Source organism: Balaenoptera borealis (assembly GCF_965194805.1).
Source record: "Balaenoptera borealis genome assembly, chromosome: 17".
Taxonomy (NCBI): Eukaryota; Metazoa; Chordata; class Mammalia; order Artiodactyla; family Balaenopteridae; genus Balaenoptera; species Balaenoptera borealis.
The window spans coordinates 20,147,428-20,164,993 of record NC_138876.1 but is presented as its reverse complement, the minus strand read 5'-3'; the positions used below and the strand labels follow the sequence as shown (position 1 = coordinate 20,164,993).

The window sequence follows — 17,566 nt, the reverse complement described above, 5'->3', positions numbered from 1 at the left end:
AAGAGAGAAAGAAAAAGAGAAAGAAAGAAAGGAACGAAGGAAGAAAGAAAGAAGTGAGAGAAGGAGGGAGGGAGGGAGAGAGGAAGAAAGAAAAGATAAACCACTTTGTCCTAGAATTTGAAAATTTGGAAAACAATTCTGAAAGCCCTTTGGTCCTTGCCACTAATGACTTCACAGATTTTATTACGTTCTTTCTCAGCCATCATGTTCCAGACTATAAAGAAAGCTAGATGGAGTAAGTATTTCCTGTTAATAAATTTTAACAATCGATGGAAATCGTTATGTGCAAAGAGATAACAAGTCTTACTGACATTTTTTTTTTGTTTTGTCTCTATGGTTGGTCACGGAAAGTATTTTCCATGGATGAATACTACAAGGTTCAATGACCTCAGGAGGCTGGGGAATGTTGATTTAACGAGGTTATATAAGCTGGATTAAACCAGATTTAAGTACTTCCCTCTGACCAGAAAAGAGTCTCAAGGAAGTAAAATATACAAAGCCTTCCCTGAAATGCTTGGCTCCAATATTTCCTATGAGGCAATTAGGTTAAAATAAACACAATGCATTCCTAAAGGAAAATAAATCACAAAATGATAAAATAAACTAAGGGGAAAACTCTGAAGGGAGAAAAGGGAGGTCAGCCCTGTATTTCTGTATTCATTAAACCAGGAAGGACAATGCATGGACAAAAACCTCAACTTTATTTTTAAATTTTTATTATTTTCTAAATAACCAACTAGGAATTCCTCCTTGCCTCATTGACAAATGTCACCAGAGGGACAGACAGGTGATCTGGGTGATTGCTGACAAGAGCTTCCTATGGCTACTTCCAGATTATTACTCTATTCTCATAAAAGAGATCCTTTTCCTTTGGTGTTTATGCCACCCTCCAATTTCATCCTTACCTCTCTTATCTTTATCCACCTTCTCAATCACACATCCCTTGAGGAATATGACACCTGGATTTCAGACTCAATTTTACATCAAATCCTACTCTCCACTGTATAAATGAATCTACTATCCTACTATTACCCTACTTCAGCCACTCACCCTGATAGCCGCACTCTGGACTTTGTTATCACTGTGAATTATTCATGTTCTTCAAGTTCAAGCTTCATCACCAACCTCCTCTCTGCCCAGTTGTTCTCTCACTCTGGCTATTCTGTCCTTCAACCTTATGCACACTCAAGTGTCTTCTACTTCCCCTTTCCCCACATCTATAAATTCCCATGTGAGTTCACTTTCTTACTCCAATCCTATACTCAATTGCATACAGACTCCCTTGACAATATCCTCAAATTCAGCATCCCTTGTACTTATGCTTCAAAAGACCAGCTAAACGCCAATCAAAGATCATACCAACCATCTGCCTTATCAACCTACACATTACTGGAGAGAAGTTGCACCAATGTGGACCACAGCCACTACAATCTAAGTCATAGTCTCCATCTCTTCACTTGGACCCTCAGACCTGCTCAACAGTTCTGTGAATCTGCACCACTGCTATTCCGAATTCTCCAATATCCTAACCTTCCCTATCCAACCACTACCTACCATCACTGTTAGAAGTGTTCTGCTTTGCAGAGAAACCTGGGGGTAGATAGAAGAGAACTCCTTCAACTTTCTACTCTAACACCAACCAACAGACAGAGCAGTCAGATATTCACCTTCCACCTTCCTAGAAAGGATTCGGAAGAACCATCGTTGTCTGCTGTCTTGTTTTTTCCAACTTAATAGGCTGTTTTGTAGCAACTCTATTCCATAAAATAGTATTATTGAATTCTCTAGGCTAACTGCTTTTAGTTTTGAAAGTTCCATTATTTGCTTATTTAAAAGAAAGTCCACTTATTTAATCATCAAGAATTCTTTTATTTCAAGCAAAGATCAAATGGCCATAGTGGCTAAAAGAACACAGGTAAAGCCTGTAAGAATTTTAAAAATTTAATCCCAGCATGGTTACTGATGCTCTAGGTGGCCTTAAGCAAGAAATTTCAACTCAATATGCCTTAGTTCTTTCATTAAAAAGAACAAAAAAGATATTAATATTACAAACTCAACTCAGCTAATTGTTGAAGGGAATTAAATGATTTATGAGGCTGCTATGAAACGTAAAACCCAAGGCATCAAGAAGAAGTTACAAATGGGAAGGGTGTAGAAAGGAGGAAAAGCTGTTAATCTCCACTGATACCGAAAGTTAATTTTTCAAGTCAGCCTCCAGTGGGAATGCACTTTATAGGAAAATAAGTTTCAATCTTCCACAATGTTTTGACTCCATCATTGAGGAGATGAGTTGTTGAGAACAACTGAGATTTCTGCAATTTAGTTTTTGTTGCTGATACAGCAATGTCCTTTTCATTCAACAAATACTGAGTCCCTACTTTGTGAAAGACTCTTTCTCTTGTTAAGGCAGCAAATATTTATTTAATCTCCTCTATGTCAATTGCTTTCATTATGGTGTGTTTGTACCCTAGGGTGTGGTAAGAAAAAGACTCCATATTCATAATTTTTTTTTACCTAAAAAAGAAGACTCCATTATTTGGAAGCTTATGGTGTATTTAAAGTATCCCCAAGAGAAAAGTGAGAATTCCATAGGCTTGGGGGATAGCAGTGTTGCCCACATCCCTGGATTCTGATCAGTGTACTAGGACATACCCTATGTACAGGTGCCAGGTAAACGGCTTTGTAGCTTATAACATTTACTTTTAACTAAACTGACTTACACAAAATAGACAAGAAAGTTAAATGGCTCTTGAAATCCAAGAAAATGGTGAAACTGGTACTTTTTATTCCAATGAAAATTTTATTGGTAAAAGTAACAGTAATATTCTATTCTGATAAGAATAGATGGGGGTTTCAGCTGCACCTGATTTAGATAAGAAGCTGGACCTTGTGCCTAAGCTTGATACCATGATGGGATGGGTCTTTGGATGGGCGGGTCTTACGAGGGGTTGAGTATAATTCACACACAGGGAAAACGTAAGTAATTTGTTGTTTGTGGAATGACCATGGTGGTTTCAAAACATGTCTGCAAATTCTTTTATACTCCTCCCGTAAAGTCTGTGTCCCCATTTCTGGAATCTGGGAGGGCTTGTGTCTGCTCTGACCTTTGAGCACAGCAGAGCTTACTGCACGGTCAGAAAAGGCCATGTGGTTTCCGCCGGGTTCTTTCGGGAGGCTGGCCCTGGGAAAAGCCTGCGCCACGTGAGGATTCTGAGTCTCCCTAAGACCTCATCAAGCTGGAATGAAGCACAGTCAAAAGTCCAGCTGAGCCCAGACTTCTGGCCAAGATATCAGACATATGAGTGAAGCTGCCTTGGATCATCCAGAACAGTCTGTCTACCAGATGAGAACCACTAAGGTCACGAGGACCAGAAGACTAGGTCACCCAAGCCCTTCCTGAATTCTTAACCCACACAACCTGGGAGGTATAATAAGTGGTGTTTGAAGTGACTACGTTTTGGAATATTTCGTTAAGCAACAGTAGATAACCGGCACAGTTCACTGTGTATATCTAGGACATACTACATGGTGGGGTGGTCCTGTGAACCCCGCTATGTGACTTGCTTTGGTCAATGGAATGTTAGCAAATGTGACTCAAGCAGAAGATTGGACAGCACTTGTAAGATGGGGGTTCTCTTCTCTTGCACCTCCACCACTGCCACGAGAAGACATGCTGGGCCAGCCTGCTGGCAGGTGAGAGACATGGCAGCAGGGCGGAGGTCCCATTCGTCCCTGCCATCCCAGTCAAGTCTGTTCCACGCAAACGAACAGCCAGCTGGCTCACAGACAAGTGGATGAACCCAGCTAAAACCAGAAGCACTGCTCATCAGATCTAGCCTAAATCACTAAGCTGTGAACTTGTGAGCTAAATAAATATTTGTTTTAAGCCACTCTTTTGGAGGGTATGCATGTACTATGTAATACCTTTAGTAACAAGAGATAATCAGTACAACAAGAATTTTTATTTCAAGGCACTTTCCTAATAAAAACCACAGTTTCGGGGGCTTCCCTGGTGGTGCAGTGGTTGAGAATCTGCCTGCCAATGCAGGGGACACAGGTTCGAGCCCTGGTCTGGGAAGATCCCACATGCCGCGGAGCAACTAGGCCCGTGAGCCACAACTACTGAGCCTGCGCGTCTGGAGCCTGTGCTCCGCAACAAGAGAGGCCTTGACAGTGAGAGGCCCGCGCACCGCGATGAAGAGTGGCCCCCGCTTGCCACAACTAGAGAAAGCCCTCGCACAGAAACGAAGACCCAACACAGCCATAAATAAATAAATAAATACTTAAACAAACAAACAAAAAAACCCCACAGTTTCTAATCACAGTTTTGTGTACTGTCTCTAAAACACTTGGGATATTCAAACCACTATTCTTTCTGGTGATGCCCTTTCACCCTCTTTCTGCCTTTCCTAATCCTACATATTCTTAAGTCTAGCTTAAATTCTGTAACCCCAGAATCAATTTAGACCACTCCATCCCACGACAGCTTCACCTCCGGATTCCTGGAGAATTCACCTTTTGAACCATCTTCTTGACAATTAACTGTATATTGCTTTGCGATGCTACGTAACTCACAGGTGGGGAGAATGAAACACAAAAGTACTTTAGGAGCTCAGAAGGGTGGTATCTTATGTCATACTGCTTCTCACCCTTCTTCCCAGCCCTTACAGCACATAATCTAATATCATGCACGTAATAGGTGTTAAATGAATATAGAAAGAAAGCAAAGAATGTGCCATAGCTTTTGAAAGGGTCTCAGACAGGTAGAGACAACATAATATGTATTTTATAACATTGCTTACAGTCGTTTTTTATTACTTCAAATTTGAAAGAATAATAGAACTTTTTATGGAAGATAATTGAGCAATTTGGTGCAGGGTCAGGGGGGTGGGAGGGAAATCTTCTGAAATCTTGAATGTTTTCAGTGACTCAGAGGCTTTATGGGTAAAAAGGTATTAAACAATTGCTGTCAGGCTTGACTATCTGCCAAATGACTGATCATAATGGCATAGTTGTATTTCCCAACTTTGAGGTTTTGCAAGTCATTAATAAACTGTGCAACATTTACCAGGTGTTTGGTTAAAGCATGCTTACATAAAGGGTTTGCAAATATTTATATTCCACAGAAATCCTCCCACTGTATTCAGAGTTAAAACAGAAGAACCATTTCCCTCTAAATGGTTGTATTTCTCATGAAAGGGCATTATATTTCCAAGAATCATAAAGAGAAGTGTTACTCTGCATCTTTTCTTTGTCCCAACTTCCTCCCCAGGGAAATTACCTTGGAAGAAAAGGGGGAGGCTGAATTAGAGCAAATAATCACCTGTCAAAAATCACTGTTTAGTGACAATGTATCATACCTGAATTTTTTTCTTTAAAAAAAGGGAGCAATAGGAAATAACCTTTCAGCATCTGTTTGGAAAAAAATAAGGTCTACATACTCTTCTACATACCCCATCTATTTCAATTTCAACTCCAAGTAGAGGTTAAACAAAGTTATTAATTTATCCTTCTTATTTTTGAAAAAGGAGTCTGAGTAGGACTTACTCAGTCCTTATATCCAGACATTAAAAATGAGAATAAAATATGTAATCCACACTGAAATAGATTTGTGTTGAAGGGACATGGTTTGGAGGTGGGGTGAGGAATACCTCCTGAGATCTATTAAAGGATGAGAGTAATCCCTTTCATATTAATCATAAAAAAATGGCACGCTTATATGGCAGTATGAAATGGTAGGTTTGAATAACCCTACAGAGAATTTTCTAATTAAAAGTACATGTCTAAGGCCCAGTTGTCATTGCTTTCTTGACTCAGTGCAGGACACTGCCCAGAGAGACCACATTTGTAATGTATATGTGTCCTACATATAGTAGGACCACCTAGCAGTGAATTTGATTAATTCACAACTAAAACAATTAATTTACAATTTGATAGAATTTTTTAAAAGATTATCATTGGCTGTCAGTGGCTGTCTGTCACTTCCCTCATGTCAATTAAAACAGTAAAACTTGCATATGAAGACTTCTACCAGGACTAAATGGATGGATAAGGAGGTACCCACCAGAAGTCCAAGTGGAACCTCAGAGGTGTTTATTACTACAGTTAGCTTGTGTGAAAGCTCCCCCTTGAGGAGCTCAAAACAACTGCACAATTCAACTGAAAAATTACATGGCCAACTGCAAAGTTCAACTGGAAAATTCCATCACCAGCTCTTGTCCTTCAGAAGAAAAGACTAAGCACTCTTTTAGGACAAAAGAAGAAAATCCTTTACAAACATTTCTGAAAAAGACTATTTTACAAAAGGTTTTTTTGGCCTCCATCTATTTTATTATTTAACTGGTATCTTTCATGTGAAATAAGACATATATAAAAAACTGTACCTCCACGTGTGCCCTGTCACCAGCCAAGACCCATCTCCTTCAACAAACTTGAGGAAAAACCACTATAAAAATGAAGATAACCCTGTTCTAAGCTAGTACTTTCTTGTGTGTAGATTGTTACCAATAATTAGTTGCTTTGTGTTCTGAGAATGACGTGAGGGAGAAAATACACTTCTTGATAAAAGGTTGCAAGTAACTGGAAAACATTTTTTGTGCCTGAATGAGAATTTGGAGAGTGCGTTTTTTGTTCAAGATGAGCACACCATAAATTTGACTCTTGTGAGGTTCTGAAAGGATTAGAAGGAATGAGGAGATTTCGTTGTAGCCTAGCGTCTTCAGTAACCATTCTCCTCTAGGATTGACAGCCTCCTTTCCCAAGTATGCGTTAAGAATGCGCTAACTAATCTGCCCACGTAAGTCAAATAAGGAAACCTCTAGGGCACAATGCACACTCAGAAGTGGCAACTCACAAGTCAGGATCTGCCTGTTTTGTGCTAGAACTGGAGAGGGCTTCATCAGACTAACAGTGCCTGAGGCCTCAGATGACTCAAAGGGATCTTCCATTAACACTATCTCAATATTCTCATTTATCTAGTGTGGCTTTCCCCTCTTCCCTTTAAAGTTTTTGGAGACATGAAAAAATGCAGCACAGTGAAGAAAAGACATCAATGCTCAGTGTTATGAAAGGAGAATAGGGTTTTCTTTCTATTAGATCAGGGAAGTGCCAATCATAGTTTAATAGTTCCTCTTAAACTGCAATCAGGGAGGCAGTTTGCAATATGCACTGTCCGTCTAAGTCACAGTAGGATGGCATTAAATGCTGAATGTAGGGAAAGACAGAGAGAAAATGTTGTATGAAGTGATGAGCTTCATAATTATATTATTATTAACAGCATCAACTATTCTTATTAACCATAATTGTAATAAGTTAATCAGATCTGGGAAAGAGTTTAGGCCAAGAGGCATTAATATTTTATTCAGGGTGTGTTACTCAAATTCTGGCAAAGGATAATCAATGATGCTACACTTTTACTTAGTCTATCTCTAATATGCCCTAGGGAGTCAGCTGGAATCAAGGAGATCTTTAAACTCGGACAGAATCAAATAACAAAGACTTGGTTTCATCTAAAATAACATTTAGGCTGTTGAACTGAATGTTGTAGCTGCCAAAATTCCAGATTGAAGGAACTGTCCTATGTGAAAAATCGAACGATCTCGTGGTTTACAGTTTCATTCATTTGGGCTTGATTAGCCTGACTTAGTACCACCTAGAAAAATCAACACAAGGGAATCATGGGATAATCCTTCAACCTCATTTAACCTCATTAACTTTTCCATGTTTGTTTTTCCCTTCAATATCTTCATCCATTTCTTTTCTTTCATCCCTCAAACACAGTTAACTCCTATTTACTTGAAGAGTAATATATGTAAATCATTTGTGATTATATAGTACACAAATCTAACTTTGATGATTCCATCAACTTCATTTTGATTTTTCAGTCTTACGGATTATCAAAGGTGTTTTCCTTTGCCCAATCTTAGAAACAACTGTAGATGAAAGTTTCTAAATATCATACTCTTGGGGACTTTTTTAAACAGAGTTAAATGGAATTAGGTTAATGAAGAGATGTTGTGAACATACATGGTTGCACTAAAGAAGATTCAGTTTCCCAGAAGCGACAGTGAATTCCTTCTTTAAAGGAGCCCAACCTCCTTCCCACATGGGCTTGCATCTCCATTCTGCTAGAGCTGGCCATCTAGTAATTGCTCAGCAAATGTTTATTGAGTAAATTAATGAGCACTAATTTAAAGATAATTAAACAATTAGCAGGTAATGAATGACTTGTAAATTAGCAATTTATAATAAATTACAAATTATTTAGTTAATCAGTAAATAATTAAACTTCAATAGAGATAAAAATAAAATATTCAGTAAGTAAACAAACTGCTAGAATCAAAAAAGGAAGATTTCCCCTAAGGATTAAAGGTCCAAACTAGAGAATATGTGTAACAGAAATATTATTTTCAAACACTGTAAGATATAAATGGGCACTGAAACAAAATTAGATAAATTAGTGAGCAGTGCAATTCACCATGCCATCTTGCATAATAACCTGTTATTAACAAAGATTTAATATTCAACTGCTAAACGCGCGATTTAGAATCTTATGGTTGAAACACACTTGAGAGGTTTTCTATTCAAACTCCATTGTTTTGCAGATGCGGAACTGGAGCCCCATTTCGATGTATGACCTACCCAAGTTTACTTGGCTAGCACATAGCTGGCCTTCTTTCTAGTCAGCTTTTTCTTTTCTTCTATCTCTTCTGCCTGCCATTAACTCAATCCCTGTTTCTTCAATGCCTACCATGTGTCATTTTGATGGGCTAGACCAGTTCTTGTGAATTAAGAGGTAGTGGGTCCCAAATAAATGAGGGTATGATTGTAACAGCTATCCTTTTAAGCTATGAAGTTTCAAAGATAGTAGCTATAGTATCCATTACCTTCTGAACCGGACCTGGTTTTACCCTTAGTGGTTCATACAACAATCATTTCTATTGATACTGCTTCCAAGCAGCAGAGTAGACCTGTTCATTTCCTAGACTTTTTTTTTGACATCTTTATTGGGGTATAATTGCTTTATAATGCTGTGTTAGTTTCTGCTTTATAACAAAGTGAATTAGCCATACGTACACATATATCCCCATATCCCCTCCCTCTTGCGTCTCCCTCCCACCCTCCCTATCCCACCCTTCTAGGTGGTCACAAAGCACCGAGCTGATCTCCCTGTGCTACGCGGCTGCTTCCCACTAGCTATTTTATATTTGGTAGTGTATATATGTCCATGCCATTCTCTGACTTCGTCCCAGCTTACCCTTCCCCCTCCCTGTGTCTTCAAGTCCATTCTCTACATCTGTGTCTTTATTCCTGTCCTGCCCCTAGGTTCTTCAGACCCCTTTTTTTTTTTTTTTTAGATTCCATATATATATGTTAGCATACGGTATTTGGTTTTCTCTTTCTGACTTACTTCACTCTGTATGACAGACTCTAGGTCCATCCACCTCACTACAAATAACTCAGTTTCGTTTCTTTTTATGGTTGAGTAATATTCCATTGTATATATGTGCCACATCTTCTTTATCCATTCATCTGTCGATGGACACTTAGGTTGCTTCCATGTCCTGGCTATTGTAAATAGAGCTGCAGTGAACATTGTGGTACATGACTCTTTTTGAATTATGGTTTTCTCAGGGTATACGCCCAGTAGTGGGATTGCTGGGTCGTATGGTAGTTTAGCTTTTTAAGGAATCTCCATAGTTAGCCTTTCTTTTTTAATGTGTTAAGAAAATCTAACTTAAATGTGCACAGCCAGAAGTGATAAAGAGGGAAGGACAGGGGGACTTTCCTGGCAGTCCAGCGGTTAAGATTCTGTGCTTCCAGGGCTCCCCTGGTGGCGCAGTGGTTGAGAATCTGCCTGCCAATGCAGGGGACACGGGTTCGAGCCCTGGGCCAGGAAGATTCCACATGTCACGGAGCAACTAAGCCCGTGTGCCACAACTACTGAGCCTGAGCTCTAGAGCCCACAAGCCACAACTACTGAGCCCACGTGCCACAACTACTGAGGTTTGTGCACCTAGAGCCTGTGCTCCACAAGAGAAGCCATGACAATGAGAAGCCTGTGCGCTGCAACGAAGAGTAGCCCCCGCTCACTGCAACTAGAGAAAGCCCACGCACAGCAATGAAGACCCAACACAGCAAAAAAAAAAAAAAAAAAAAAAAAAAAAAAAAAAAAAAAAAAGACAAGATTCTGTGCTTCCAGTGCGGGGGGGCGGGGGGGTGTGGGAGGGTGGGTTCGATCCCTGGTCGGGGAACTAAGATCCCACATGCCCCGCGGCACGGCCAAAAATTTTTTAAAAATAATAAATAAATAAATAAATAAGAGGGAAGGACACAGACTACAAAAACTTCCAAAAGCAAGCCAGCCAATTTCTTCAATAAAAAGCAGAAAAAAATGACAAGGACAGTTTTCCAATCAGGAGACAAGTTTTCCCACTGTAGCATCTAAAATATGATCAGTAAAACATATGTTTTTCCATAGTTTCAAGTCCATCTGTCCCTGACATTTTACTAATTATCTCAAAAGAGTTTCATTGTAATTTTCCTTTCTCTACTAGTTCTAGTTAAAGGTAACAATGTCTTTTGGTGAATAGTATTGTAGCTTCGGTATTAAGTGATCTTGAACAGCCATGCTTGGGCTATATAGATTATTCTAGAGTTCTCAATCTGCTAAAACAATCTTCTCCTTGGCTTCAAAAATCTTTCCCTATAGTTTGCATGTTCTGTAGCACAGAATAGCACAGAATGTTCTATAACAGACAAATATGACTGTGCCTAGCATTTAATTAACAAGGGCAGAATGAGGGCAGTAAGGAAGGTGGAATTGCCTTGGACTGGAGAAAAAATGGAGTCTTAGGTGTCAGAGGAGCTGAGTACTGCCATCTACTGGCTATGTGGTCTGGGTCATTTTTCTTTTCTGAGTTTTACATTCCTCATCTGAAAAGAGATTCACACTAATATTATATCAACAGGGTTCCGAGGTTAGATAATATGTGTGAAATATCACTTTATAAATTTCAAGTGTGATATGAATATCAGTGGAAATTTCTTATGAGTAACAAAATCTGTAAGATTCTGGGGACATTCTCAGAATAGTTAACTGAACACATTCAAGTCACTGTTTAGAGAAACAAAGTGGTCTTCCTTTTATATTCTATAGGGGCATTTTTTGTCTGTACTCAGCTATAACCGCATCTTTCACTCTATAGCCTTCTACGTTTGCTGGGAGAGAGACTAATCTTTGACCTCAATTTAGTAGGAGCATATTTTGCAAAACCAGAAGTAACTATATCTTGTCCCCCTTTTTCTGTGTGCTCATCTGATCAGCACTGTGAATTTACCACCCAACGGCAGGTTTGGAGTTAAGATCCTTCCCGAATGACTACAGCTGTCCCAATGAGCCCCTTCTAGAAATGTCTCGGCATCCCTTGAAAGACTGAAGGGCACTGTGGCAACATGCGACCTTTTGAAACTCTCGTGGTATATCCTTTCCCTGGAAGGAATTCTAAGGCCCTCCTGTCTTGTGTTACTTGCTGCGTACCAACCACTGGGGAAGGACACCGAAAATTTAATGAATTTAAGAAAAGCTGTGCAGGCTCCCCTTCTGGAGCAGCCTTGGGGAAGAGGGAGGCCGACAGAAAGAAAACAAAGAATTTATGCTGCCCTCAAGTGTGGCAGCTATAGAGGACATTGAGAGGGACTTGCAGATGGACTATTTTTCTGGTGCCCATTTACCTCCGGGGCTGATTTCACTACTGTGCTGGCCCCAAGCGGGGTAACGGTGAAGGAATCCGATCAACATCAGAGGTACCAACGCTAGAGACAGAAAATTGTGACACTCACAACTGCACAACTGAGGGCTACTGACATGGAGAGAAGTGCAGTGTTTTGCACGTGCCTGTGTGTGTGTTAGAGTACGAGGAAGAAGAATTCAGCATAGAACTAAGAATATAGGACAGGCATAGCCAGGGAGGGGCGGATGGGGTGTTGAAAGAGAAGCATATGGGACCAGATAAACAATTTATCTGGAAAGTGGAAACATACACAACATCCAGAGAATAACCATTAACAGACAAAGAAAATATCTTGCATTCAGCAACTGACATAGAAATGCATTTGCCATATATTTTTAAGTGGAAAAGAGAAGGCTATTCCACTAAGGTAAAATGCCATTTCTTACAAATGTGTGTGCAGAGACAACAAGCTGAAAGGACGCACATCAAAATGTTTGTACCAGTGATTATTTCTGGATGTTGGAATTAAAAGGGAATTTTACATATTTTTCCTTTGTGTGTGTATTTTCTAATTTTTCTATATTGACTATACTAAAAGGAAAAAAGTAATACATGTTTTTGAAAACTATGGCTTCTACATTTCTTTTATAACCATCACTGAGAAAACATATTTGGGCAGAGGAAGGAAGGAAGAGGTTGGAATAGGGGTCTGCAGGCTACAGCCTGTGGGTCAGATCCGACCTGCTGCCTGTTTTTGTAAATAAAGTTTTATTGGAACACAGCCACCTCATTCATTTACATGCTGCACAGGCAGTGTTCAGTACTTGTGAGAAGACCATATGGCCTGTAAAACCAAATGGCCCTATCTGGCCCTTTACCAAAAAAAGTTTGCCAACCCCCTGGGTCAGAAGAATCCTTCCCTTGATATTGGATTATCCACTGCACATTATTAGCTGTGTGAGCTTGAGGGATTCAGAACCTCCCTGCCCACTTTCCCCATATATAAAGAAGGATAACTCTCCTTAGAGTCATTAATGCATAAGAAGTGTTTGACACTGCTCCTTGTATGTTAGGAAACTCTCAAAAATATTACTCTACCTATTATTAACTACTTCTTTTATAGAAGATACATCATTCCACTATTATCTAATGCAACTGCCAATTTTGTTAGTCAAAATTGCTCCATATTAGAAACTTTAGCCACTCACTGTTCTCATTTCTTCTGTGTCAGTTATAATCTCTGAGATAGTACCAATGTCATTAAGGTAGTTTGGGGTTTGCTAATTTGCCATGAAGGGCTGGGATTCAATCTAGCACTGTTGCACCCAAGTCCAGACATTTGAACGACTGAAATCATAATGCTATATTTGTATTACGCTTTGTTACTTGTGAAACACAGGCAAACTAGCACAAAATGTAGCTACGGTGTGACATTCTGTATTCCTGCCCTGCTACCCTAAACAGAAGCTTCTCAGATAAAGACTATTCTTTCCACCCTACAAAATAACACCTGTCTCTTGAATTTCAGTGGGTCCAGCAAGCTTCCATGACATGGTGACAATCACTCTTGGCACTGAGCGGAGATCCAGACACAGCCTGCCAAAACATCTTTGGGAAGACCTGTCTGAAGGAAACATGGGACTCTGGATCCTGCGAAATTCTGAGAGTCTGTCATTCCAATACATTTAAAGATGGCATTTGGGGGCTTGGTACAGATTCAAAATTGGAATTTTTTAAAAAAGTAAGATGGGGTTTCTCCAAGAATGAGACAGGAAGAGAGACTTGATTATCAATGGAATGTAATTATAAGAAGTTGCAGATAGGAAAGGATAGGATGAGTTTCATGAAAAGGAGGCAAATCAGGAAACTGAAGGACTAATCAAAATATTCTTATCAATGGAAATGAAGAACGGCTTTAAATTCAGGGCTAAGCCTATCAAAGGAAGAACAAACTCAGTTTAATCCAATCAACACTTATTAAATGTCTATTTTATGCCAGGCACTGGGTTGACACAGCTATAGGTGGTAAGATAAATCAGATGCTCTTTCTACCCTAGAGGAGTTTCTGGGCTGGTGGAAGGGAGATGAATGTGTAACCAAATGATAAGTCTTACAATATTAACAATAATAGCTGCCATTTGTTGTAAAAAAAAATGCAAAGAAAATACAGAATGAGAAAAATGAATTCTGCTTGGAAAGGTCCAAGGAATGTAGGAAAGAGAGGAATAATTTGAGTTAGGCCTTGAAAATTACTAAAAGTTCACTAGGTGAATATTGGGACAAGAACGAGAGTGGTCTGCTGAGGTTTTGGAATAGGATGGATATAAGGAATGGCTAAAATGAAGATGAGGAATGATTATGCCAAGCTTAAGAATCTGGGCTTCATCCAGTAGGTTTTATTTATATACATATATACATATACACATACATACATCTACATATACACACATATATATATACACACACATATTTCATTTTTTTTAAATGCAGGAAGTGACCTGGTTGAGTCTGGTTTAAAATGACAAAAGAATGATTTCCTAGAGAGCCATAAAGTTGGATCATGGGAGATTGCATAGGAGAAAGACGGAAAACCTAGACCACAGAGATGCGAGTAAGAATAGTGAGGAGGGGATGTAGACAGGATACAGCATGTTTTCAAACTGAAATGCAAAAGCGGAGGCAAAAAGTCTAAACCCAGAAGAAAGGGAAAAACAGATGAATAACATTCTGGTGTGGGAGGAGGAAGGGTAGGTGGGCAGGGAGAAGAGTATGGTTAGGGCACTGGATTTGGCACAGAGATTTTTTTTCCCTCAGAGACATAAAGGAAACAGTGAAGGAGGGGTAAGAACGCAGATAATATTGCAGGGAGGGATGTTGAGACAATTCATCACTACTGATCTCTACTCTTAGAGTAATGAGAGGGATGGGGGCTTTGTGGAAAGGGAGTTAGGCATGGAACCACCTTTGGTGACTGGGAAAGGGAAAAAGCTTCAGAATCCACCTGGGCCAACAACTCATACATTGGTGATGTTTCATCTGCATATTTGATTTTTTTCCAAGACTGCTTTGAGCTTATCACTTCACTCATCTAGAAAAATGCTTTATCACTGATGGGTGTTGAATGACACTCAAGAGAGGAAAATCTACTTTCTTCAACCTGACACTCAGGCCTTCTCCAATGGAGCTCTCGATCTATCCCTCTGATCTATCTCCACCTCCTTCACTGTTCCCTCCTCAGGATTCAGAAACCCAAATGCTTTCAGGCTCAGGCAGGTCTAACACAGAGTAAAAAGAGGCATGGTCTGAGGCAACAGGGAGTGGTGAGGTTCGTGGCTCGGAAGCTATTATATTTTCTTCTAAAATTCTATCAGGGACTTCCCTGGTGGCGCAGTGGTTGAGAATCCACCTGCCAATGCAGGGGACGCGGGTTCGAGCCCTGGTCCAGGAAGATCCCACATGCCGCGGAGCAACTACTACGCCTACGCACTACGCTGTGCGCCACAACTACTGAAGCCCATGCGTCACAACTATTGAAGCCCGCATGCCTAGAGCCTGTGCTCCACAACAAAAGAAGCCACCACAATGAGAAGCCTGCGCACTGCTATGAAGAGTAGCCCTGGCTCGCCACTACTAGAGAAAGCTCGCGCGCAGCAGTGAAGACCCAACGCAGCCAAAAATAATAAATAAATAAATAATTAAAAAAAATTCTATCAGGATCAAACAAAATATGTAAATACAATTTGATATTTCAGGGACTTTCTCTTCTAGAATTGTACATGAATTCAGCCTCCTCCAAGCAGATTTCCTAATAAACCAGACTCATAGATAAGAGTTCCTTCTCAAGTTCACTTCGGTATTTACCCCAACCTTCCTTTGTGTATCACTCACCTGCACTTGTATGATGCTATCTTTCATAGTCAAAACATGAGCTTTGGATTCAGATGGCACTGGAAAAATCCTTGACTTTGCCACTTTTAGCCTTGTATGACATAAGACAAGATACCTAAGTTTTCTGAGTCTCATATTTCTCATTTGTGAAATAGGAATAATATTACCTTATGGGGTTATTGTGAAGACAAAAATATATGTAAAATACTTATTGGAGTGCCTGGCATGAAAACACCCAAATATTTTTAATAATATATGGTTTTCCCTAACACCATGATAATTTTCTTAATTATCAAGAATCAAATCTTCTGAATTCTTTACGCTCTGAGTTACTAGAGAAATGTCTTGGGAGTATTTGATGCTAAGTACCTGTTTGGGAGATAAGTTGATATTTATTTGCAATAATTAGTACTACTCAAAAAGGCATGGGGCAGGGCTTCCCTGGTGGCGCAACGGTTAAGAATCTGCCTGCCAATGCAGGGGACACGGGTTTGAGCCCTGGTCTGGGAAGATCCCACATGCCGTGGAGCAACTAAGCCCGTGAGCCACAACTACTGAGCCTGCGCGTCTGGAGCCTGTGCTCTGCAACGGGAGAGGCCCGCGCATCGCAATGAAGAGTGGCCCCCGCTCGCCGCAACTGGAGAAAGCCCGCACACAGAAACAAAGACCCAACACAGCCAAAAATAAATAAATAAATTAAAAAAAAAAAAAAAAAAAAAGGCATGGGGCAAAGCAAAATTTTGGTGGGCTGGGGAAATTGAAATATATGCATATACACACAGACATATATCCATTTGTATCATTCTTAACCATCTGCAAAGTAATTTCTATGCTCTGCTTCTTACAAACCTGTGTATGGAGTCCACACAGTTATAGATCACCAACAACAACAGTAACTGATACCAACTTTGTAAGGTACATTATCATAATTTTATTTTAGAGAAAGGGAAACTGAGGCTCAGAGAGGTTAGACTTGGCCAAGGGGACTCATCAGCGACTCATCAGCGGAGGGGACTCCATCACAGGTCTCCACACCCCTGCTTTCTCTCATCTTTCATAACTTTCCAAGATATGAAGCTTGTCAGGAGCCATTAAACACTTAACAGCCACGTCACCCTAAAATAAATATGGGAATTGGAAAACATATCTAGTGGAACTCTGAATGAGGAACATGAGAGTCCACACACAAATGGCCTAGAAGGACATTGGCCAAGACCTCTTGAGGACAATAGTATTTCATGCAAGCAGTGCCACAGGCTCTTAAAGAGAATCAATCCCGTGTGTGGGCTTCAGTTCCCTCTGTTAATGCACAGCCTCACGCCCATCACCATAAACAATGCTGTCTGAAGGAGGAGAGTCATCGGTCCACTTAGCAGGTGGCCTCTAAAAGGACTCATTTCCAATCCCCCAAAAGCACGCAGCAATAGAGGCTCTGCGCATACAACCCGGGCTCTGTGCGGATGGATGGGAGACCTGACTCGACAGGAAGGGAGTACACAGTATAGTAACTTTCAAACAGGGATTGGGAGCAAAACCAAGGGGAGGGGATCTCCAATTTTACAATCTGACTTCAGCATGTTCTAAAAACACGCAAAGTAAAAAGCAAAACCAAACAGAGTCATTAACAAAACCATCAGGAGAAAAGGAATCAAATTGATGCAGAAGCTGAAAAGCAAACAGGGACTTCTCAGGACAGGTTGTGCTTCATTGACTTAATTTCTCTGACAGGGTAAAAAGCTCAGTGTTCAAAGTCAGGAGCAAAGGAAGCTAGACCTTTGGTCGTATTTAATTTAGTATAATGTGACATTCTCACAGGGAACTGGAAAGGTGGAATAAAGAGGGGGAAGAGAAGGAAAAGCTGGATCTGGTTGAAAGTAAGGAAGTATGAGATCGAATTGGTGGCTATAAAACCTTCACTCTGCTCCTGGAATTGGGAGTGGAAAAAC

General features: G+C 40.2%; 1 protein-coding gene across 5 annotated transcripts in view; it reads right to left on the bottom strand.

The window, feature by feature from the left end:
- The window catches only part of SAMD12 (sterile alpha motif domain containing 12), a 488,950-nt gene that overhangs the window by 273,832 nt on the left and 197,552 nt on the right, over positions 1–17,566 (bottom strand). The window lies entirely within an intron of this gene.